The sequence below is a fragment of the Schistocerca americana genome, chromosome 5 (genome assembly GCF_021461395.2).
Source record: "Schistocerca americana isolate TAMUIC-IGC-003095 chromosome 5, iqSchAmer2.1, whole genome shotgun sequence".
Taxonomy (NCBI): domain Eukaryota; kingdom Metazoa; phylum Arthropoda; class Insecta; order Orthoptera; family Acrididae; genus Schistocerca; species Schistocerca americana.
The window spans coordinates 297,599,444-297,624,268 of NC_060123.1; the positions used below are offsets into that span (position 1 = coordinate 297,599,444).

The 24,825-nt window shown below is 44.8% G+C and overlaps 3 pseudogenes; all 3 read right to left on the minus strand.

The window, feature by feature from the left end:
* Positions 1–8,733: 8,733 nt before the first annotated feature.
* LOC124616811 lies at positions 8,734–8,851 on the minus strand (annotated as a pseudogene).
* A 901-nt stretch (positions 8,852–9,752) lies between these two features.
* On the minus strand, positions 9,753–9,870 carry LOC124616812 (annotated as a pseudogene).
* Positions 9,871–10,771: 901 nt separating this feature from the next.
* Positions 10,772–10,889, minus strand: LOC124616814 (annotated as a pseudogene).
* Between the last annotated feature and the right edge of the window lie 13,936 nt (positions 10,890–24,825).

Sequence of the window (24,825 nt, forward strand, 5' to 3'; positions counted from 1 at the left end):
TATTGAAAGCTAAAGGAGTTGAGCTAAATAGTAGGATCTACAAGACTGTGTGCCTCATCTGGGAAAAGGAAGAGTTACCAGAAGAATGGAATGTAGGGATAGTGTGTCTGGTGCATAAGAAAGGAGATCCATTTGAATGCAGCAACCACAGAGGCATAACACTTTTAAATATTATATATTAAGTACTATCAAAAAGCCTGTTTAAGACTTCCACCTGTAGCAGAAGATATTATTGGGAGCTATCAATGCGGGTTGAGACAAGGAGAGTCAACTGTAAACCAGGCATTTACTCTCTGACAAATAGTAGAAAAGAGCAATGAATTCAATGTTGGTGTGCACCATCTTTTCATTGACTTTAAATCTGCGTATGACACAATAAACCGGGACAAACTTTATGAGGCAATGCGGGAATTTCGAGTGCCTGGAAAATTGGTGCATTTAATAGAGGTCACCCTAAAGTATCCCCAGTGTACAGTGCGAATGGAGTCAAGGCTATCACCTCAGCTTCCCAATCTAACTGGGCTGAGGCAAGAAGATGGGCTTTCTTGCCTACTTTTCAACCTGGCGCTTGAAAAAATGGTAAGCGAATCGGGTATTCAGACAAGAGGAACTATCTACTAATAAGTCTGTACAATTTCTGGGATATGCAGATGACTTAGATTTAATGAGCGGAACACTTAGAGATCTACAAAGTGCATTTTCAGCTCTAAGATTGAGTGCGGAGAAGATGGGTCTGAGAATTAATGAAGGAAAGACGAAGTATATGTATAATGGCACTAACCAACCCTTACAGCCAACCAACCCTTACAGCCCACAATAACCCTTGATGGAATTACATTTGAGCGAGTGGAATGTTTCACCTATCTGAGCTCAAAGATAGAAGCAAATGGCACCACCTTTACTGAAATTATGGCTCGCAGATCCAAGTTTATATCACGAGGGACTAAGTGCCGGCTTTACAAAACGCTGATAAGCCCAGTACTTACTTATGGCTTAGAAACATGGACAATTACGAAGCAGGGTGAAAACAAACTGAGATCACATGAAAGAAGTATATTAAGGAGGATTTTTGGACCTGTATATGAAAATGGGACCTGGAGAAGGCGAAGGAATGATGAACTTTATGACTGCTACAAGGAGGATGATGTGGTCAAGTTCATAAAGCTGTGTAGACTGAGATGGGCTGGACATATAATGCGACTCCATGAGACAAATCCCGCAATGAAAGCCTACTGCAGTGAACCTGGAGGAAGAAGAGCACGAGGTCGACCTAGGTTGAGATGGGGCGACGAGGTTGGACAAGACGCTACCAGAGTTGGTTGCCATAACTGGAGGTCCACGGCAAAGTCCAGAGAAATGGCAGAAAATTATTGAGAATGCCAAGTCCCATCCCGGGATGTAGTGCCAATGGAAGAAGAAGAAGAAGAAGATGTGTTCAGTCTCGCCTTTACCACGCCGCTTGAGACACTTCCAATGAGAGATCTGAATGTCTGTGATAAATGGCAGTCCATTCTTCCGCAAGCGCCAGAACCAGGAAAGGTAGTGATATTTGAGGCTAGGTTTTCGAAAGGAGTCGACGTTCTAACTCGTCCCAAAGGCGTTCCATTGACTTGAGATCGGGACTCTTAACCGGCTAGTCCATTTCAGAAATGTTGTCGTCCACAAACCACTGCCTGACAGACACTGTGTTATGGCTCGATGCATTGTCATGATGATACAATCATCGTCTCCGAACTGTTCCTCTACTACACGCTGTACACAGTACTTTAAAATGTGTCAATATCCTTCCGCATCTAGTGTTCTTTTAAGTGCAATAAAGGGATCACAGCCTAAATACAAAAGCCGCGCTTTGTAGCCGCGCGGTTATAGACGTCTTGTCATGGTTCGCGCGTGTTCCCCAGTCGGAGGTTCGGGTCCTCCCTCGGGCATAGGTGTGTGTGTTGTCCTTAGTGTAGGTTAGTTTAATTAGTGTGTATGCCTAGGGATCGATGACCTCAGTAGTTTGGTCCCACAGAACCTTACCACGATTTCCAAAATTTAAAAAACAATCTCACACCGTATTACCGCCTCCTCTGTACTTCATTACCGACACTACACATGATGGCACGCAACGTTCTCCACGAATTCGCTACCCCCAAACCCTCCCATCGGACTGACACAGAGTACACCGTGATCCATCACTCAGACTCAGCCGTTTCCAGTCATCGACCGGCCAGTAATGTCGCTCTTTGCACCACCTCAAGCCACCCTTACTGTTGACTACTAAAATATGTGGCTTGTGAGGAGTTGTTCGACCATTGTAGCCCGTTCTTTTTAACTTCCTACTCACTGCCATTGTACTAACTGGATTGTTGGTAGCATTTGGAACTCAACAGAGATACCTTCCCTGATTTCATGTGATATTGTACAACCACCTTCCTCAATGCTCGACGACCCTGTCCGTAGTACATGAGACCTACCTGGTGCTGGTTTAACTGTGGTTTTACTTCGCTTTTGCACTTCACAGTAGCATTACCTACAGTTGGCTTGGGAAGGTTTAGATGGGTTAATGTTCCTTATTGATCTCTTACTCAGGTGACATCCAATGAGCAGTTCACGTTCAAAGTCAGTGAGCTCTCCTGAGTGACGTACTCGGCTGTTATCGCTTCTCTGCTAACAATACAATACCCTCCACCTCCTTTTATAAGGCCGGGCGCGCTTATTGTGACCTCTAGTCCTGAACTGCGCTTTACATGGGAGAGTCCGGATAGTTTTGATGTGATAATGTAGGCATTTACCAACTTTGGACGACTTTCTACTGGCGCAAAAGTATCCAGAAGAAAGAATTTTATGACTGCACTGTACCCTGGTTAATGCAAGTTAACGAAACACACGCGACGCGACTGCTTTAAAACTCTGCATGTATACGTGAGACTACACACGTTATTCAGTAACTCACATCAACACCGAAAATCTGTTTCTTGCAGATCAGCATTACACTCGTACCTGTGCCAGTTCGATATTTTCACCTTGTCTCTCCAGATAACTCTTTAAAGGGCAAAAAATGAAAATGCATTTTTTTCTCTCTCTTTACAATTCTAACAGGTCTTTATGGTCCCCACTAACCAACAAAATATTATTATAATTTTTTTCAACTTTTTAGATTGAATAATATGGTGGTACATATATGTACCACTGCCCTATGACGACGACTACATTCTGTAAATGTGTAGCAAGTTCAACGCACAATCCCTCTGACGAGACAACAGTGCAGCGTACCAATCATCACGGTGTGAAAGAAACAGTGTCGTGTCCCGTTGCAGTGGCATGCTAAAATGTGTATATGGGTGGTACCGGTAAATTCGACCAATACATGGCCGTATATAAAAAATGGCTGTGAGAACTATGGGACAACATCTGGGGTCATCAGTCCCCTAGACCTTAGAACTACTTAAACCTAACTGACCTAAGGACATCACACACATCCATACCCGAGTCAGGACTCGAACCTGCGACCGTAGTGCTCGCGCGGTTCCAGACTGAACCGCCTAGAACCGCTTGGCCACACCGGCCGGCCATGGCCGTATATAGTGTGGGCTGGAAGTACATACATGTACCAGTAGGAGTAAGGTACAAAACAGGTTTCAATAAACATAGTTTTATTCATATATGTGCATGATCTTACATTATAAATTTCCAAGAAAGGTTTCAAACAATAATTTGCAATGATCTGTGAAAAGGTGCAAAACACCCTTTACAAAGCGCTATTTTGCAAGTATTGCAGCACAGTGTACTACGTTTTTGAATTTTCTTCGTACTACAATAAGCACGCCGTTGTCTGCTACCAACTTCAGGCAAATGGATGCCAGTATTAGCAAAACGGACAGCATTCACAACAGTCTTTCTACCAGTAGGAAGTTTTCTTTGGGAGACGGATAAATTTCCTGGTGAATACCCACTTTTCATTCTGGACGTAAAATCTGCAAGTAGCTCATTTGCCAACTGTGAACGAAATTCTAGTAGAGTCATCCACGTTTTCTTATCCTGCAGTCTACAATTCTCTCGATAAACAATGTAGCTGTTAAAAATAGTAGCATCAAACAGGTAATAAAATATTCTCATCCACCACCTTCGTGACTTCCAGCCCACACTGTATTTGGCCATATATTGGTCGAATTTATCGACACCAGCTATATATATGTTATAGGATGCCACTGCAACGGGACACGATACGTTTCTTTCGCACCGTGATGATTGGTACGCTGAACAGTTGTCTCGTCAGAGGGACTGTGCATTGAACTTGCTACACATGCTGCCTTCTTCTCCCTGTCTTTCCACTTGCATGCTGATACATTACCGGACTGTGTGAAATCACTTTCGGATTGTTTGAGTAAACGGTCTTCCCTCAGCAGTGATTTTGGAAAATTTTTCCTATTCGACCTAATTGTCCCACAGGAGAAAAGTTCTTCGCCAACAGACGTTTAATAAGACGAAGAGATGTAAAACAATTATCGAAGTAATTATATCTCAAATTTTGAAATGGCTCTGCTAGATCAAGAACCACTCTTTCACCTAAGCTAACAGTAATTTTCCCAAAGTCGGAATTACCAGTTATACCAAAATCCCATAATATAACCTGAAACTGCGCATGCAGCAACCCACGCTTTGAAGCCCCTCTTTATAGATTTCATAGGGATGCATTGCTTTAGGGCACTTCTCCCTTTGAACCTGATCATGCTTTCGTCTATAGAAATGTTTCTAGATGGATAGAATGACCCTTGGAATGATTTCTGTAGAAAGCTTATTAGGGGCCTTATTTTGAACAATTTGTCAAATTGTGGTGTGTTACGAGCTGGAGCTTTCGAATTATAGTATAGATGAATACATCGAATAAGTTTTTAAAAAAAGTTTCACTGGCATCACACTGGCAACTCTTTCCACGTGAAAATTTGGGTCATTGGATCAATAGAGCCTCATGCTTGGTACCTTATGTAAGCCCATTATTACAAGAATGCCACAGAAAGCTTTCCTCTCTTCTGTTGTAGTACAGAGATTTGTACCCACTGTTTGACTGCCATAGAGATTGGATTGTTTCACAGTATCTTTCCAAACATCAGTTGTAAAAAAAAGACAAAAATATTTCACCTGGTGTTTTATTACCTGTGTTTATTTTTGGACCATAAGGTTCGTGAAATTGTATCTACTAAATTTAGTGGGCAAAGACGTATGCTTGTACCAAGAGAACAAACAGTTCGTCAGTATTTTCATCAGAAGCTGCGTCTGAATCAGAGCTGGGAAAATTGTTATTCTGAAAACCTCGAATTTCTGCCTGGCTTACTAACTCGTTTCGCGAAAAATAATTGGGATCGGTAACTGAATCATCTGACGAGATATCGTCATCACTTTCGTTTACAGTTTCTGTGAAATTTGATAGACGTGCAGATGTTCTGTGTTGCTGTGAATACTCAGCTGCTGTGGATGGAGATGCTAACGTGCGGGTTTTGCATGGTGATCCATGCACTGTCACCGGCAGTAAATCTTCGGCGTCATCATCGCCTCCCTCTTCTGAGTTGTAAATGTGATCGTCGGTAAACGAATTGAGGAGATCTTCCACTTCTTTATCAGTAAGTCCCTTCATTATCTGAAAGGATTGTAAAGCCATTTGTTACTACGCTGTATAGTTGGTAATACCAAATATTATCAAGCGTCAAAGTCTTTGTTGTAATTGTTTATCAAATGTATAACCTGAAATAAATGGTTTGAAAGATAATTGAAAAGATGAAATAAAAATATAGTAAAAATTCTAGCGGACACATGATTCTGAGATTTCTGTTATGGCGCGAAATTTTCGTAGTGTTATTGAAACTGTTTCAGTATTATCTTTCGGGAAACATATTCCTAACAACTGATTATCAAAGTAAAAAGCCAAAACTCTATAGCTCTCGGCAATATGTGAAATTTCATTCAAACTAAAAGCGGAAATGGTAAAAAATGCAAGTAAAAACTCCCACATTCATGTGCCTCGTTGTGATACAAACTTATTTTTTTTTGAAAAACTATCACATAGCTGGCCGGCCGAAGTGGCCGCTCGGTTCTGGCGCTGCAGTCTGGAACCGCGAGACCGCTACGGTCGCAGGTTCGAATCCTGCCTCGGGCATGGATGTGTGTGATGTCCTTAGGTTAGTTAGGTTTAACTAGTTCTAAGTTCTAGGGGACTAATGACCTCAGCAGTTGAGTCCCATAGTGCTCAGAGCCATTTGAACCATTTTTTTTATCACATAGCTGAAAATTAAGGTCGTAAGCCAACTTATTTTACTGTCACATTATTATATTGTACTTAAAGATGCTGAACTGCAATACCTCTTCTTGTTTTTGCCGGAAAATTCACAAAAGTTGCAATAGTTGCAAAGCAGCAGCGGAAAGTGCCGACCAAAGACATTAGTCATTGCGCCATCTATAATATCGTTTCCAAGAGCGCTTAATGTTGTTGAATCGATAATATATTGTGTTTAGAAGGCGCAAAAGTTTGGGAAATAGAATTTTTTTAAGATAGGTGGTACATTATTGTAGCATGCCCAATAAAGGGATGAGACTGAGTCAATATTGATGGAACACCTTACTGATCTACCTGAGACTGCAGCCTTCAAGATGGGCTGGATTTTCTACTACGCTCTCTGTTCTGGACAGTGTTCTCTTCGGAAGGCACCACCTGCGCAATGGATCGTGGGATGAACAGGACACGGAAACAGGTATACACCCAGTAGCCGCGGCGGCGCGGAAGAAGAAGCAGGGGCGGCCGCTGTTAACGGAGAGCATCGCGCTCGTAAAGCTTCCGTTTACAGCCTGCTGCCATAAAGCTGCGATGACCAGTCGCGATAACCACATTCCTCCACCCCTCCCCCCACCCCCAACTGCGTATTGCCTCTCGAGACACCTCTGGCGACCTTCCGGAGGCTCCTATTCTCAAGAGGACGAGCGGCGACCGTGTACCATCGTCTACGATTTGTAAAAAAAGAAAAAAACTGTTCCTGCCGAAAGACAGGCTAGTTACGACCTAAAGGCAGAAAATTTTTACACAGTCGTGGAGGACTTCATTTATACCACCCGTGCAGTTTATTTGGTAAAGCCATCAAACATACCAATCAATATCTATTGCATTTATACACTGACGGAAAAAAAATCGTAGCACCAAGAAGTATAATTAACAGAGTAATGAAATTTCAGGAATAGATTTGTGTAGGTACCATATTTAAGTGATCAGTACTGCTAAATCACAAGTTAATGTAAGGACGAGGTAAGCCTTTGTAAATGTGAAATGATGGTACATTAATAACCGACGTAAGCGCCATTACAGGTGCCGGAAGTCAGTTTGTGGGATGGAGTTCCAAGCCTGTTGCACTTGGTTAGTTAATAAAGGGACGGTTGTTAGTGGATGGCGCTGGAGTTGTGGTCCGATGATACCCCATATGTGCTCGATTAGAGACAGATTTGGTGATCGGGCAGGCCAAAACAATATATCGATACTCTATACAGCACATTAGGTTACAACAGCGGTATGTGGACGGGCGTTATCCTGTTAGAAAACACGTCTTGGAATTCTGTTCGTGAATGGCAGCACAAATGGTTAAATCATCAGACCGACGTACAATTTTGCAGCCAGGGTGCGTGTGGTAGTCAAAAGTCTGCTCCTACAGTCATACGAAATCACGCCTCACACAATAACTACAGGTGTTGGCCCAGTGTGTTTAGCACGCAAGCAGGTTGGTTGCAGGCCTTCAACTGGCCTCCTTCTAACCAACTATCGGCCATCACTGACACCGAGAAAGAACCAGCATTCATCAGAAAACAGAACAGACCTCCATTCTGCCCTCCACTGAGCTCTCGCTTGACGCAAATCGCAATCGCGGTGGTTGGGGTCAGTGGAATGCACCCTACAGGGTGTCTGGCTGGGAGCTGTCCTTGAAGTAACCGATTTGTAAAGGTTCGTCGTGTTACTGTAGTGTAAATTGCTCCTCAAATTGCTACTGCAGCCAACGCCATACGCCGAACACGATGGTCGTCCTTCTCATTAGTCCCGCGTGACCGTCCGGAGCCCGGCCTTCTTGCGACCTTAAGTTCTCGTGACCGCCACTACCAGCAATCATGTGCCAAGTCTTTCTGCAATGCCACAGGAGAGACATCCAGCCCTATTACACAACCCCCTTCACACTTAGTGGAGTCTTAATAATGACGTCTATGTCACTTTAAAGGCATTCTTGACTAACACCAACTCATCACGCCCAATCTCAAAGGTAACAAATGCTCACGAGCGTTGCAGCTTGTAGCTAAAGCAAATCTGATTTGCATCCTCATAGTGACTCTAGTAGTGTCATACTTATGCAACTGGTGCAAAATGTGAATAGACGTAACTTTATGTCGCGCAACTCCTTCTTGATGCTGCGGTTTTTTTCCGTCAGTGTGTCATTGTGGAAAGAAATTGAGATAAAAGTTTTCCATATTATGTAAATTACGGTGGAATAAATCCCGCATAATCGACACATATGTGGTATAAAGCACTCCGTCTCCAGGCCACGAGTGGCCTACCGGGGACCATCCGACCGCCGTGTCATCCTCAGTGGAGGATGCGGATAGGAGGGGCGTGGGGTCAGCACACTGCTCTCCCGGTCGTTATGATGGTATTCTTGACCGAAGCCGCTACTATTCGGTCTAATAGCTCCTCAATTGGCATCACGAGGCTGAGTGCACCCCGACAAATGGCAACAGCGCATGGCGGCCTGGATGGTCACCCATCTAAGTGCCGACCACGCCCGACAGCGCTTAACTTCGGTGATCTCAGAGGAACCGGTGTATCCACTGCGGCAAGGCCGTTGCCCATATGTGGTATACAAGGGCTATTCGGAAAGTAAGGAACGATAGCTCGCAAAATGAAAACCACAGAGAAAATCAAATCTTACAGGGTGTCTGGCTGGGAGCTGTCCTTGAAGTAACCGATTTGTAAAGGTTCGTCGTGTTACTGTAGTGTAAATTGCTCCTCAAATTGCTACTGCAGCCAACGCCATACGCCGAACACGATGGTCGTCCTTCTCATTAGTCCCGCGTGACCGTCCGGAGCCCGGCCTTCTTGCGACCTTAAGTTCTCGTGACCGCCACTACCAGCAATCATGTGCCAAGTCTTTCTGCAATGCCACAGGAGAGACATCCAGCCCTATTACACAACCCCCTTCACACTTAGTGGAGTCTTAATAATGACGTCTATGTCACTTTAAAGGCATTCTTGACTAACACCAACTCATCACGCCCAATCTCAAAGGTAACAAATGCTCACGAGCGTTGCAGCTTGTAGCTAAAGCAAATCTGATTTGCATCCTCATAGTGACTCTAGTAGTGTCATACTTATGCAACTGGTGCAAAATGTGAATAGACGTAACTTTATGTCGCGCAACTCCTTCTTGATGCTGCGGTTTTTTTCCGTCAGTGTGTCATTGTGGAAAGAAATTGAGATAAAAGTTTTCCATATTATGTAAATTACGGTGGAATAAATCCCGCATAATCGACACATATGTGGTATAAAGCACTCCGTCTCCAGGCCACGAGTGGCCTACCGGGGACCATCCGACCGCCGTGTCATCCTCAGTGGAGGATGCGGATAGGAGGGGCGTGGGGTCAGCACACTGCTCTCCCGGTCGTTATGATGGTATTCTTGACCGAAGCCGCTACTATTCGGTCTAATAGCTCCTCAATTGGCATCACGAGGCTGAGTGCACCCCGACAAATGGCAACAGCGCATGGCGGCCTGGATGGTCACCCATCTAAGTGCCGACCACGCCCGACAGCGCTTAACTTCGGTGATCTCAGAGGAACCGGTGTATCCACTGCGGCAAGGCCGTTGCCCATATGTGGTATACAAGGGCTATTCGGAAAGTAAGGAACGATAGCTCGCAAAATGAAAACCACAGAGAAAATCAAATCTTACAGGGTGTCTGGCTGGGAGCTGTCCTTGAAGTAACCGATTTGTAAAGGTTCGTCGTGTTACTGTAGTGTAAATTGCTCCTCAAATTGCTACTGCAGCCAACGCCATACGCCGAACACGATGGTCGTCCTTCTCATTAGTCCCGCGTGACCGTCCGGAGCCCGGCCTTCTTGCGACCTTAAGTTCTCGTGACCGCCACTACCAGCAATCATGTGCCAAGTCTTTCTGCAATGCCACAGGAGAGACATCCAGCCCTATTACACAACCCCCTTCACACTTAGTGGAGTCTTAATAATGACGTCTATGTCACTTTAAAGGCATTCTTGACTAACACCAACTCATCACGCCCAATCTCAAAGGTAACAAATGCTCACGAGCGTTGCAGCTTGTAGCTAAAGCAAATCTGATTTGCATCCTCATAGTGACTCTAGTAGTGTCATACTTATGCAACTGGTGCAAAATGTGAATAGACGTAACTTTATGTCGCGCAACTCCTTCTTGATGCTGCGGTTTTTTTCCGTCAGTGTGTCATTGTGGAAAGAAATTGAGATAAAAGTTTTCCATATTATGTAAATTACGGTGGAATAAATCCCGCATAATCGACACATATGTGGTATAAAGCACTCCGTCTCCAGGCCACGAGTGGCCTACCGGGGACCATCCGACCGCCGTGTCATCCTCAGTGGAGGATGCGGATAGGAGGGGCGTGGGGTCAGCACACTGCTCTCCCGGTCGTTATGATGGTATTCTTGACCGAAGCCGCTACTATTCGGTCTAATAGCTCCTCAATTGGCATCACGAGGCTGAGTGCACCCCGACAAATGGCAACAGCGCATGGCGGCCTGGATGGTCACCCATCTAAGTGCCGACCACGCCCGACAGCGCTTAACTTCGGTGATCTCAGAGGAACCGGTGTATCCACTGCGGCAAGGCCGTTGCCCATATGTGGTATACAAGGGCTATTCGGAAAGTAAGGAACGATAGCTCGCAAAATGAAAACCACAGAGAAAATCAAATCTGTTTTATTTGCAACGGTTAACTACACCTTCCAGCTACTTCTCTACACAGTCGCCTCTCAGACTTAGACATCTGTAGTAGCGTTTTACCAACTTTTTTGTTCCCTCGTTATAGAAGACAGCCGCCAGTGCTTTTCGATAATTTTCTACTCTGGACTGCAGCTCGCTTTCTGTGTCAAAATATTGTCTTCATAGCCAGCGGTTCATGTGAACAGAGATGAACCTCAGGGGTAGCCAATTATGGGCTGTATTGTGGGTGATCAAACACTTCCCATCGAAAACGCTGCAGGAGCATCTTTATTCCCCCTGCAGAGTGCGGCTGAGAATTGTCGTGTAGAACGAACCGCATGACAGTTGTGTTATGTGGACTGCATAGCTTCAGGTGAAATCTTTCGCCAGGCCCTCATACTTGGCAAGAGACGCTAATTTCTATCCATCCTTATGTTCTCTCTGTGAGCTTAGAACTGAAGAGAGCGACATGATGCGATCGACAGGCGTACTAGACACAGTGCCGAACGCGTTGGTGCAAAGCTTCTTCATATTTTCACTGCATTTTCCATTTCGTGACCGATCTTTCCTTACTTTTCGAATAACCCTCGTAGAAATGTCATTTTAAATAATTGATATTTTGTAATGTTTTCCCTGAAAAAAAAACTTAAATCTGTATGTACAGGGTGTTCAAAAATGTGTCGAATACCTCGAGAGGTGGTAGTACTCATCGAAACAAGAAAAATAAGTCAAATAAACATGGGTTTGGAAACACATACTTTACGAGATAAACACATGGTTATAGGAAGGACTGCGCGACTTTTGGTTGCAGATATTAGCACAATGCACAATGCACAAAGTATGTACAGATGGTGTAGTACATTTACATTTTCTCTCTTCCACCACTTGTTAGCAACGGAAGACTCCTACTCGACAAGTGAAATGGTGGATATGATATTCTGCTACGGTTTAGCAAATGGACGTAGACTGCAAGCCCATGCCATCTACACTGAAAAATATCCACAGTACAGAGTGCAATCCGATAAGCTGTTAGGCAGACTTCTCCAGCGTCTGAAGGACAGAGGTACTCGTGCACCTCAGAAGACTTGCAGTGCGAGACCCCACACAGCCCTCACGCCTGACGTGTAGTGTGTGTGCTACGTTGAGTGGACGAAACACCTAGAATCCAGGGATGGGCTAAACTGCGATTTTCCGATATCAGTGATTCTTGTGAATCCTTCTTTTCGGTGACTGCGATCATTAACTGCGATTCGTCACACCCGTTGAATGTTAATTGCCCTTTTTAGTTGCTACTTGTGACTTCTACTTGCGACTTGTCATTCAAATCATAGCTAGACAACAGGTTCACAGGAAGAAGTACGGTACCCTTCAAAGGTCCCAACGCACCCCCCAAAACCACCTTGAGCAGTTCACCACTTGGTGTAACCAGTGGTTCCTTTGCCTCAACCCTCCAAAACCCAGGCAATCATCATAGATCGCACCACCCGCTCCTTCCGTCTCCATGATTTCTACCTCACCATTTAGGGTAGTCCCATCCAGCTCACCCCCACCCTGACATACCTTGGCCTCCCCCTCGACTGTCACCCCACCTGGACCCTCACCTCCTGACTATCCAGCAGAAAGCCCATTCCCAGCTCCACCTCCTGAAACTCCTGTCTGGCCGGACATGGGGATTGCATCCCTCCATCATCCTTCACACATACAAATCCCTCATCCGTCCTATCCTCTGTTATGCTAGCAATTCCTGGATCTCCGCATCCTCCCTCCTTTGCAAGTCCCTCCAAATCCTCGAATGCCATGTGCTCTGCCTTGCCTCCCGTATCCGCCTTCCTTCCCCTACATGGCTCCTGTGTGACCTCATCCCCTTCCCCCACCTCCTCCTTTTCCTCCAACAACTCCGCATCCTTTACACTGTCCACAGGCTTGATTCCCCCAGCCCCTGGTTTCCTCTTTCCTCTCCACCACACGCCCATTGCTGCACCTCTATCGCTGTATCCCTGCCTCTCTCCACCTCCACACCCTCCATCTCCTTCATCAGGGCAATTTCCAACACCTCCCCCTCCCAGATGTTGAACTTTGCTGTGACATCTACCCTCCCTTCCAACTGTAACCCGGCCTTGTTCCCTCCTCCCATCCCCAGGGCCCCCTTTTTCCTCTCCCTTCCTTCTCCCAGAGCAGATTTTTCTCCTTCCCTCCCTGAGTCCCTGCATCCGGTCTGTGACTGCTTCCCTCCCACGTCTTTCCCTCCCTGGCCCTCTTTCGCGCGTCCCCCACTCATCTCCACCCTCTCCTCCCCTCCCTCCCTCCCTTCTTCCCTCCTCCCCTCCCCTCCTTCCCTTCTTGCCTCCTCCCCTCCCGTCCCCTCCCTCCCTACTTCCTCCCTCCCTCGTCTGTATGCCCCTGGAAGATCCTTTCTGCTTGCACATCGTCATCAGTGTACTACGTCAGTGTTGTGTTTAGTGCTGTTCTCCTGTGTGTCAAGAGCTGTGATTTTAATTGTGTGCTGGACTGTACGTAATGCTGTTGTCAGTGACTGTTATGTGCTACGCTGTCCGTCGATATTTTTATGAGCCAGTGTGTGGTTTTGTTTTTGTGTGCGCTAATTTTTTTACGATTTTTATCTGCATTTTACAGCCGCCCCCTTTTTGTCTGTTCTTTTCCGTACTGTTCCCCCTTTTTTTATGTATATGTACACCATATTTTCTCCTTTCTGTTCTTTCAAATGTCTTCCTTTGTATAATTAATGTCTTTCGGCTGAAGAGCAGCGCATACACTGCTGCCAGCCCGCCCCAGATGGGGCATTGAAATACAATAAAGGAAAAAAAAGAAAGAAGTACGAAATTCGGCCAACAGATGGCACATTGCGTTGAGTGTTAAAGGCTACTTGTGACCCCTAGTTGTGCCTCAAATCGCAGCTAGATTCTGTATAGTTGTTGTAATATCTGTGACTTTTCAATCACTGTGGTTTACAATAGATACGCGAATTCTTGCTCACCACTACTAGGACCAGTGTGTGACGATTAGCAGCAGCAGAAGGGGTGTCTCACTCTCTTTTCTGGGGGAATACTTCATGAACAACTGCTGTGCCCACTTCATCTACAGCGCATTCAGGCCCTAAGGCTACAGGTTAATCATAGCAGATGGCGGTTCTGTCAATGGTTGTTGCAGAAGTGTGTCGCAGATGCATTGTTCACATCCAAAATTTTATTTACCAATGACGCAGGGTTCACAAGAGCTGATCTTGTGGATTGCCATAACCAGCATGTATGAGCAGATGTGAATCCCCAAGGAATCAGGGAAGAGGGCATAAACACGTATTCTCAATGAATATAAGGGCGGTTCTGTCAATGGTTGTTGCAGAAGTGTGTCGCAGATGCATTGTTCACATCCAAAATTTTATTTACCAATGACGCAGGGTTCACAAGAGCTGATCTTGTGGATTGCCATAACCAGCATGTATGAGCAGATGTGAATCCCCAAGGAATCAGGGAAGAGGGCATAAACACGTATTCTCAATGAATATAAGGGCAGGTGTAGTTTTCGATAGATTAACAGGGCCACAAAGGTTAGCTAGTGCACATTATCTGGACTTCCTCATTAATGTATTGCCTACGTTGCTGGAGGCCGTGGCATTGCAGCAACGAATATATATAGATGGTTCATACCTGAAGGCGCATCTGCACACTTTCAACACAATGTGTGCGAACATCTGACGCAGACATTTCAGGACCACTGGACTGGTCGGGGTGGGTGGGTGTGTGTGTGGGGGGGGGGGGGGGGGGGAGGGGAATCCCGTAAACTTTTGGTTATGAGAACAGTTGAAGGAATTGGTCTACGCCACACCAATCAACGGTGTGCGGACACTACAGGGTCGCGTCCTCAGTGCTTGCCAGCAGGTACAGCAACAATCAGATATGCTGCCAATGGTGCGTCATTCCTTACGTCGGAGGGCTGATGGGTGCATTGTCATGAATGGACGCTACGTTGAACCCTCCTGTAATCACGTGTTTTTTGTGCACCCTGTATTTGTCACACCTAATCCACTTCAAAATACACTGCCCAGTCACACTGATGTGACCATGTCAGCGTGCAGTAATCACTCATAGACGGCAGGAGGCAACACCAGCAATAGAGGGGTTGTATGAAGTGTGTTGGGGGGACGCGGAAAACAGTGCAGCTGTTGTCGCTACGCGGAAACGGAACAATCTACTCGACGTCCAAAAGTGCATGAGCATTGGCTTTTGATCCAACGGCCGGCCGGTGTGGCCGAGCGGTTCTAGGCACTTCAGTCTGGAACTACGCCACCGCTACGGTCACAGGTTCGAATCCTGCCTCGGGCATGGATGTGTGTGATGTCCTTAGGTTAGTTAGGTTTAAGTAGTTCTAAGTTCTATGGGACTGATGACCTCAGATGTTAAGTCCCGCCGGCCGAAGTGGCCGTGCGGTTAAAGGCGCTACAGTCTGGAACCGCGAGACCGCTACGGTCGCAGGTTCGAATCCTGCCTCGGGCATGGATGTTTGTGATGTCCTTAGGTTAGTTAGGTTTAACTAGTTCTAAGTTCTAGGGGACTAATGACCTCAGCAGTTGAATCCCATAGTGCTCAGAGCCATTTGAACCATTTTTTTTGTTAAGTCCCATAGTGCTCAGAGCCATTTGAACCATTTGATCCAACGGTGCAAGCATCTGCGAAACGGCTGCGTCCGTAAACCATTTGTGGGCCACCATGGTTACAGTATTCTGTGCATAACAACATGGTGCTATCCAAAACCAGTGCCGAGGCAACTTGATCCACCGCGGACCATAGATGACATGGGTGAACGACGGGTGTGGAGATGTGTACGGGCGAATAGACGTGCACATCTTGAGCAATTGGCCACCTGGATGAACCAAGGGGCTACCAAGATTGTCTCCTCAACGACCATTCAGCGAAAGTAGCTGTTTATGGGCCTCTGCAGAAAGTGCCTGGTTCATGCACCTACACCTACACATACATGGGTACTCCGCAAATCATACTTAAATGCCTAGCAGACGGTTAATCGAACCACATTCACAATAATTCTCTATTATTCCACTCTCGAACAGCGCGTGGAAAAAATGAACACTTATATCTTTCCGCGCGAGCCCTGATTTCCCTTATTTTATTATGATGATCATTTCTTACTATGTAGGTCGGCGTCAACAAAATATTTTGGCATTTGGAGGAGAAAGTTTGTGATTGAAATTTCGTGAGACGATCCCGGCGCAACGAGGAACGCGTTTGTTTTAATGATGATCCCTTCAAATCCTGTATCACGTCTGTGATACACTCCTATTTCTCGATAATACAAAACGTGCCACTCTTCTTTGAACTTTCTCGATGTACTCCGTTAACACTATCTGGTAAGGATCCCACATCACGCAGCAGTACTCCAAAACGGGACAGCAGTGCTCCAGAAGAGAATGGACAACGTAGTGTAGGCAGTCTCCTTGTTGCATCTTATAAGTGTTGTGCCAATACAATACAGTCTTTTATTCGGCTTCTCCACAACGTTTACTATGTGTTCTTCCCGATTTAAGATGTTCGTAATTGTAATCCCTTGTATTTAGCTGATTTAGATTTGACTGATTTGTCGTGTAACCGAAGTTTAACGTATTCCTTTTAGCACTCTTATGGATAACCTCACACTTTTCATTTTTAGTGCAACTGCCAATTTTCGCGCCATACAGATATCTTTTCTAAATCATTTTGCAATTTGTTCTGATCTTCTGATGACTTTAAATGGCGGTTAACGACAGCGTCATCTGCAAACAATCTTAGACGGCTGCTCAGATTGTCTCCTAAATCAGTTACATAAATAGGGTGCAGGAGAGGACCTATAATACTGCCTTGGGGAACGCCGTGAATCACCTTCTTTTTACTCGATGACATCCCGTCAACTACTACGAACTATGACTTTTCTGACAGGAAATCTCCAATCTAGTCGCATAACTGAAACATTATTCCATAACCATACAATTTGATTACAAGCCACTTGTGAGTACGGTGTCGAAAGCCTTCTGGAAAACTAGAAATACGGAATCAAGTAGAAATCCCTTGTCGGTTGCTCGTAGCACTTCGTGTGAGTAAAGAGCTAGTTGTGTTTCACAAGAACGCTGTTTTCTAAATCCATGGCGACTGCTGTTCGTCAGCAACGAAGGCTGTGATTTGCTCGCCAATACCATAACTGGACGTCCACTGAGTTTAGACAGATGGCCTTTTTAGATGAATCACGTTTCATGCTCCATCGAACAGATGGCCGTTGGCATCTATTGCATGTATCATCTGAAAGCAAACACCTTGAAACAGTTGTCAGAGGAGTGCAGGTTGGAGAAGAGAGCGTTATGGTCTGGGGAATGTTTTAGTGGCACAGTAGATCAACACAAGTATGCACAAGCAGCTTTTTTATCCTCAGCATGATAGCATCTACCAGCAGGACAATGCAACGAATCACACAGTTCACAGTTGTACGTGCGTGGTTCGAAGAGCACCAGAGTGACTTTGCCTTACTTCTCTGGTTACTGAACGCCCTGGATTGAAACCAATCGACAGCCTGTAAGACCACCTCCATCGGGCTGTTTGCGTCATGGATCCTCAGCCGAGAAACCTAGCGCAGCTGGCGACGGCACAGAGTCCGCATGGCTCCACACCCCTGTCAGTAACTTCCAGAACCACATTCACTCTCTTCCCGGACGTCTCACAGCGATCCGCACACCAAAATATGGTTCTTCAGGCTTCTGACGCGTGGCCACTTTAATGTGACTGGACAGTGTAGGAAAAGATTATGGAAAATAATTTCACTATGAAAAACGTTAGCCACCCCCTAAAAGGAATATACTGGTCACTTTGAAGCGCTGTAAATGGTGGAGAAATTGTATGAGACAGTAATGTGACTGTCCACCATTGACGTAGTCATAGCAGTGAACTGCCGTGTACGTGAATCAACGCAGGAAGTTGAGTCGAGTTGCAGACATTGTGAATGAAGTTGTCAGAGGAGTTGGTGTACCAACGCGGATTGTCAAATGTGTTTACAAAGTATGGCCGCCATGTAAGACGGACTGGGAACAGTTGCCGTGAAAAGACCCTAACTGACAAAGTGGAGAGTAGTCTCATTCCTTGTGAATGAGAATCGGTTTCGATTCCCACTGTCAGTGACTGCAGGGTCGTCTCAACCAGTTTCTGTGCCAATATTGCAAAAGGAACTGCTTGCACTGGACATCTGGAGTCAGGTATCTAGCAAATGGCCGTTACCCACAGTGACACGTAAAATTGTTCGTCTTCAATGAGCCAAACAAGGCAGAAAAAAGGACATTTAATTTTAACCTCTGTTCAAATGATGCAACGCGTCGAGAATACCAACGGCCTAGTGAGACGTTTAACCTGACGTATGTAGTTCAGGCCCAAAGTGGTTCTGTGATATTCTGGGGCTGGTTTTTAGAGGATGTTGGCCAATTCATTCAGATTACCGTGAACGTGAACCATGAAGCATGAGCCATGAACCATGACACGTGAGCAAGTATTGCCCTTTTTTTCTCTACGACGTTAGGGGAGAATCCTACAGACCGGTCACCTTGACCTTTTCACTGGCAGAATCTGAAATACTTAAAAATTTGTGAATTTAATAAAGCAGTCTGGTACTTAAACTAATGCCTTGTGGATGTACATTTATGATTTACCTGAAATTTTACAAGAGTGACAGGTCATGTAGAAGTTCTGTCAGTACAAAAATTGTCTTCCAGTGCCAATCAGTGCCTCTATAGGAAGATTTACGTTGTCGATGGTCCAGCAGTTAAACAAAACATAAATTGAATAACAGGGAAACAATAGATTCCTGCTTCACGTAATTAGTTATCAGCAACAACCAAGTTCACGAGATGTTCACTTCTAAACGCATACTACATCTTCACTGCAGAAGCCACGGAAATCTCCAAATACATAGGCGCGGATTCCTTAAAATGTTGAGCAGCAATAAAATCCATATCAGTGAACACGTTTCGGTTCAAGGGCCGAAGACCTGTGCAAGTAAATGCAAACCGCACTAGATACATTCTCCAGATAGAAGAGCTGGTAATGTCCACCAATCCAGCAACATCTTATTGGGAGAGTTTCGACGGCTGGTATTTTCTCATCCGCACACTGCGGGCTGGATTGAATGTTACTATGAATGGTCGCATTATTACTAGATCCAACGGTTGCAACTTCTGCGTTGTGTGAGGAGGCAAACTGATCAGGTGCACACAATGTTGTCTTAAGTACAAGATTATGGCGTGATCATTGCGGCATACGTGACCATCCAGTATGGGAAGCACTGGTTCGTCTTTGGTAGAAATGTGCTTTCTACAAACAATATTAACCACTTCGAAACTGATTTGGCGGATCTCCAACCACTTTCTTCAGCTGCGAAAATACTTCCTGGAAGAGCACCCTTTTCCCACCCTTGGTCTGTTATCGATTTATTGGGGTGGACAAAAAGAGAAGGAACAAAAATATCTCTAGCAGCATTTATGCACAGGAGGACGGTCACGTTCCTTCCTCTCTCTTTTGAAGGGATTTTGCTCTTTTGTTTTTCCCCTCTTTATGATATGACCGCCATATCATTCGCAAGAAGTACTGAAATTCCAGTTTCATCGCAGCTATGAATTCTGCTAGCAGAGGAACCGTATTTCGAAATCAGCTCCTCAGAGTTCGTAAAGGAAGGAGCTGAACTCGGTGTCTGTTTAAGGCCAAAGCTCTCTGAAGGGTAGTAGGTTTAGGACATCTAAGGGGAGGTTCAGGACGCCTTGCAATAAAGTCGTAATAAAACTGCTTGCTGGCAGTTTTCTTTTGTTTATTGAATTGGCGAGGTACTTTTAAACGTTCAGCCAACGCAAATGCTAACCTCAAGAATTCTCTCCTACTGAGTGGCATGAACCTTGTGGGCTTTCAAATGAAAATAAATGACGAAATGTGATGTGGTGGGGCCCTCAGCTACGCACCCTCTGACTCAAAGCTGAAATATTAAAAGTTTTGGCTGGTTTCGTTGTCTAGGGGATGGGATACGTAGTTGCCGCATTACAAGCCAAATACTTCTGAGTCTGCAATATACAATATGAATATTCACATGAATTCAATGGTCCACGGTTCCTATCACACGGCAATTGCGAATTTTGAATGTTATATAGAAATTTATAAATGAAAGATTGCAATTAAGTAAATTCTGCACATACTATTTTAACGATCTTAAATGATGGGTACGACAGCAGAAGTACCTTTAAGAATGCCCTTTATTACTGTAAAACACTTACTGGTGTCGATGGTCCAGCAGTTAAACAAAATATAAATTGAATAACAGGGAAACAATAGATTCCTGCTTCACGTAATTAGTTATGAGCAACAACCTAGTTCACGAGATGTTCATTTCTAAACGCATACTACATCTTAACTGCAGAAGCCACGGAAATCTCACAAGTCGGCACTACGAAAGATTTCTATCTCTCGCGACCACGCGCAAACTGCTACACTCTCCAAGTCTTTCCTGTGACAGTGCGTCCGTCGCGCCGTACTGTGCAGGACTCTCTCCGTGTCCTGCACTCCGCATTAACGAGTGCTGTGATTGGCTAGAGTGTTCCCGCCATGTCTTCAAGCCAATGCGTGCTCACAGACATATTGAAACACATATGAAATACTGGATTTACATTTAAATAGCTTGAAATTAAATAAGTATTCTTACAGCTCGACCATAAACAAGCTGTAACACACATTATTAAATACATAAACAAATTAAATAAACATATATCAAAGTAATAGAAGCAAAAGTAGGTCAGTAGCCTAATGTCTCTGTGCTTTCTAAAACACAGTAAATATTTGACCAATTTCTTCATGAATTGTATATATCGGATATAAACAAAGACATACACGAATAAATATATTGGTAAGCATGCTACTACCGCTTTTTCGTGTGGCTGTGGAGCACTTATGGCCTGGCGCAATTAATAGTAATCAGCCACTTTGACCTCCAATAACTCATGTACTATTCAAGTTACATCCCTGTAATTCATACCAATTTAGGTTTACACTAATAGCTTTCTAAAGACACTTCGATCGACAAAATCGGATGAACCATTTAGATTTTGGAAATTCGTTGCTCATTGTTACTTGTATAATTTACAGTCAGATACTAAACTTTAAACTAATAAAGATATTGAAAATCTGATTACACCATCAGAATTGTCATGCAAATAATGGTAATGTAGTTGTTTCTTTTTGAGGTATCATGATTCCAATGGCTACTATTAGTTTCTATATGAACTGTGAAATGTCTGCCATTAAGGTTTCACAAAGTCCGCCATCTTTGGCCCTCCCTGCATGTCTCCTTCATCGACACAGCGTCACCATGGAATTCCCAGCCACGTGGTCGGCCTGGACCACGCACTGGGGCTACCCCTCTTGCTCTGGCTAAGGTACAGCACCACGCGGTCGCTGATGAGCCCCGACTTGCCGTGCTGCCTGTGTGGCTACGCCAACTCCGAACTTAGAATATTTTCAGGGCGCCACAACTCGCCCATTACCTCACAACCTGTTGTCTAAATCTTTCATGTACAGAACTCGTTGTATTTCCATATCCTCTTTGAATGTCTTCTTAAACCTGCCCATCTGATGTTAGATCGACAGACGCATCTGTTCTCATTATTTTTAATCGATCATCTAAAGTGCTCCTGGGAACATGAGAAGACTCAGCTGCCTGCCTTGCTGATATTGTCCCTGATGTTGCTTCATTTACTGCCATCGCATATTCTCTTCAGTCCCTTTTCCTTTCACTTTCCCTTATTCTCATCCATTTCACTCTGAAAAGTGAAGAGAAAGAGTTATTATTATTTTGTCCCTAACGTTCTGACTAGTTGGTACTGAAAGACAACTGGCCAGCCAGCATTGTACAACGATCGATCATGCAATAAAAACGGCACCGATTGTATTGTTTAGTAAACGATTTGTCTACAGTGTAAAACAGTCTCAGACTTCTTGTCGCGTCAATTCAGAGCAAAACCTCGAACTGTTGTGGTGGCCTTATATAGCCCAAATACGGCTTCTGATTGGTCGGTAGTTAGGCCATGCTGTCGCAGATGGTGTCAACGTCCGCACTGGTAGCGCCACGGCTCCCGCCGCAGCGTAAACATTGCGACGAATATTTCTCGCTCTTCTATGCATCGAGAGCTCTCTTCCATGAACTGCCAAGATTATATCCGTCGTCTGGTTGAATGTTTTTTTCACACGTTCTTTTTTCTACAGCTTCTTTAATTATAGTGTCCCAGTACGCAGAGGCCTGGGACAAAACTTTTGTTTCTTGAGACAGTATTTTATTTTTGTTTTGAGGCAGTGCTCAGCAACTTCAGATTTTCCAGTTCAAGTTTTTTAATATGCCGTTGATATTCTGCATAGCGGTCGGAAACGGTGCGTATATACTGACCGATGTAATTGCTTCCTCACTCACATGGCATGTTGTAAATCCCAGGAATACTGAGGCAGATACTGTCCTTAAAAGGGCGTAATATCTGTTTTGCTTTCTTCGGAGGTCGTAAAATACATCTGATATCTCGTCTTCCCAGGACTCTCCCTGTTTTGCTGGATGTAGCGCTGCAAAACGGAAGGAATGTAGTCGGTGGCCATCGCGCGAATTTTCAACATTTTAACATTTCCTTTTCTTGGAGAACGCTGACTTAATGTCACGCGACCTATAGCCATTCCTTCGGAACACATACTTCAGATGATTTATTTCGGAAAAGGAGTGGTCCTCGTCAGAAACGATTTTTCTCTGTGTACCAGCTACTCTCTTCTTGAGCAGATGACGAAAACTCTGGGCGCCAAGATGTAAATCAGTGTGCGTCGGTTTGCGGTACACTGAGTTGTACCAGAACATCTAAAAACGGCAGCCTTACCTCTTTCTCTGGCTCGAAGATGAATTGGATGTTTGGGTGCATGTGGTCATACGTTCAAGGAAGTGCTCAAGAACTTCTATCCAGTGTGGCCAGACCACAAACGTGTCGTCAACATAAAGATAAAATGAAGATGGACGAAGGGGAGCCGAATTTATATTGTATCGTATTGTATGTTTACCGGAGGCCTAGAAACGACAGAGAGGCTCCGTCCCCGCCGCAGCCGCAGTGGTCCACAACCCCACGACGACTACTGGAGTCCACTTCACCCCTCCACCACCCCACACCGAACCACTCTTTCAGGGTTATTTTGCGGTTCGGCCCCCGGTGGACCCCCCAGGGAACGTCTCACACCAGACGATTGTAACCACCATGTTTGCGTGGTAGAGTAATAGTGGTGTACGCATATGTGGAGAACTCTTTTACGCAGCAATCGTTGACATAGTGTAGCTGAGACGGAATAAGGGGAACCAGACCACATTCACTGAGGCAGATGGAAAACCGCCTAAAAACCATCCACAGAGTGGCCGGCTCACCGGACCTCGACACAAGTCCGTCGGGCGGATTCGTGCTGGGGACCAGGCGCTCCTTCCCAATCCGGAAAGCCGTGTATTAGACCGCACCGCTGGAGCCGAATTTAATGCACGATCCTAAAATTTTCCCTAAAATAGTTGGCCCTTGCAGGTGACAACGGAGAACCCATGCCATTCCGTCCGTCATTTCATAAAATTTACCGTCGTACATGAAGTAGGTGGTCGTCATAACATGTCGGAACAACTTCATCGTTTCAGGAGGAAAATGCTCTGCCAACAGTTTCAATGTGTCCTCCACATTAATCTTTGTAAATAGTGAGACCACATCCAGCCTGACTAAAATATCGTCTGGGCCAACTGTAATTCGGTTAATTTTCCCAATGAACATCCGAGAGTATTTGATCTGATGTTCACAGCGACCTACTATCAGAGTCATCAGCTTAGTTAAATATTCCTTTAACAATACAGTTAAAATAAATGTAAAAAAATTCAATTACTCACCTCTTAAAAGTGTTCCACAGTTTTGAAACTAACTTTTTGCGTGCTCCTCTCATACAGACATCTTTAAACACTCACAACTCACAAAAAAACTGATCGCAGGACAAAATGCCCGACGTATCATGAGCATAATCATGGTGTCTTTCAGTTCATCCCTTGTATATGCTGCCACTTAGTACTAGAAATGAGAACTAGCGATGGCCAGTGTTGTAAGACGGTCGATACTGTGGGACTCCCATATAATGAGTACGTATGCTATGTACATTCCCAATGCCGAACACGGCCGTAGGGGCTGCACACATAAGTTTCTGGTTTCTCGAACAATCACGCACCCTACAGCATCTCGACTTGCCTGCTAAACCAACCATTCTTAATCGCCTAGACTATATCTCGGGCTATCTGGAATGGATTCAGTATTTCCTTGCAGGTAGAGCTCAATATGTCGCTCTTAAGGGAAAAAATCGACAGATGCAAAGGTAGCTTTCGGAGTAGCCCAAGGAAGTGTGACAGGAGCAGTACTGTTTACAATGTACAGGGTGAGCCTGAATGAAGTTCATACTGAAAATTGTTCATAAGTTTTTAAATGCTTAACCAATTCTCATGGAACCGAAAACGTTTTTTTTTCTTTTTAATGGTAGAATTTATTACATTACATCTCATTTATGTCATTGGAGATATCAGTGGTGGACAGTGGCGCTGCGTCTAACCTTGCGTGAGCAGGCTCAACTGGTATCCCGGTATGAAGTACGGCGATTCGTGGTACAAGTACAGAGATGGAGCGAAACGACCTCGTGGCTCGGCGGATGCAAAGACCAAAAGGTATTGCCACACGAAGCTAATGGACACAGGTTCTTTATCACTTGTTAGAAGAGGCGGTTGACCCTTAACATCCAG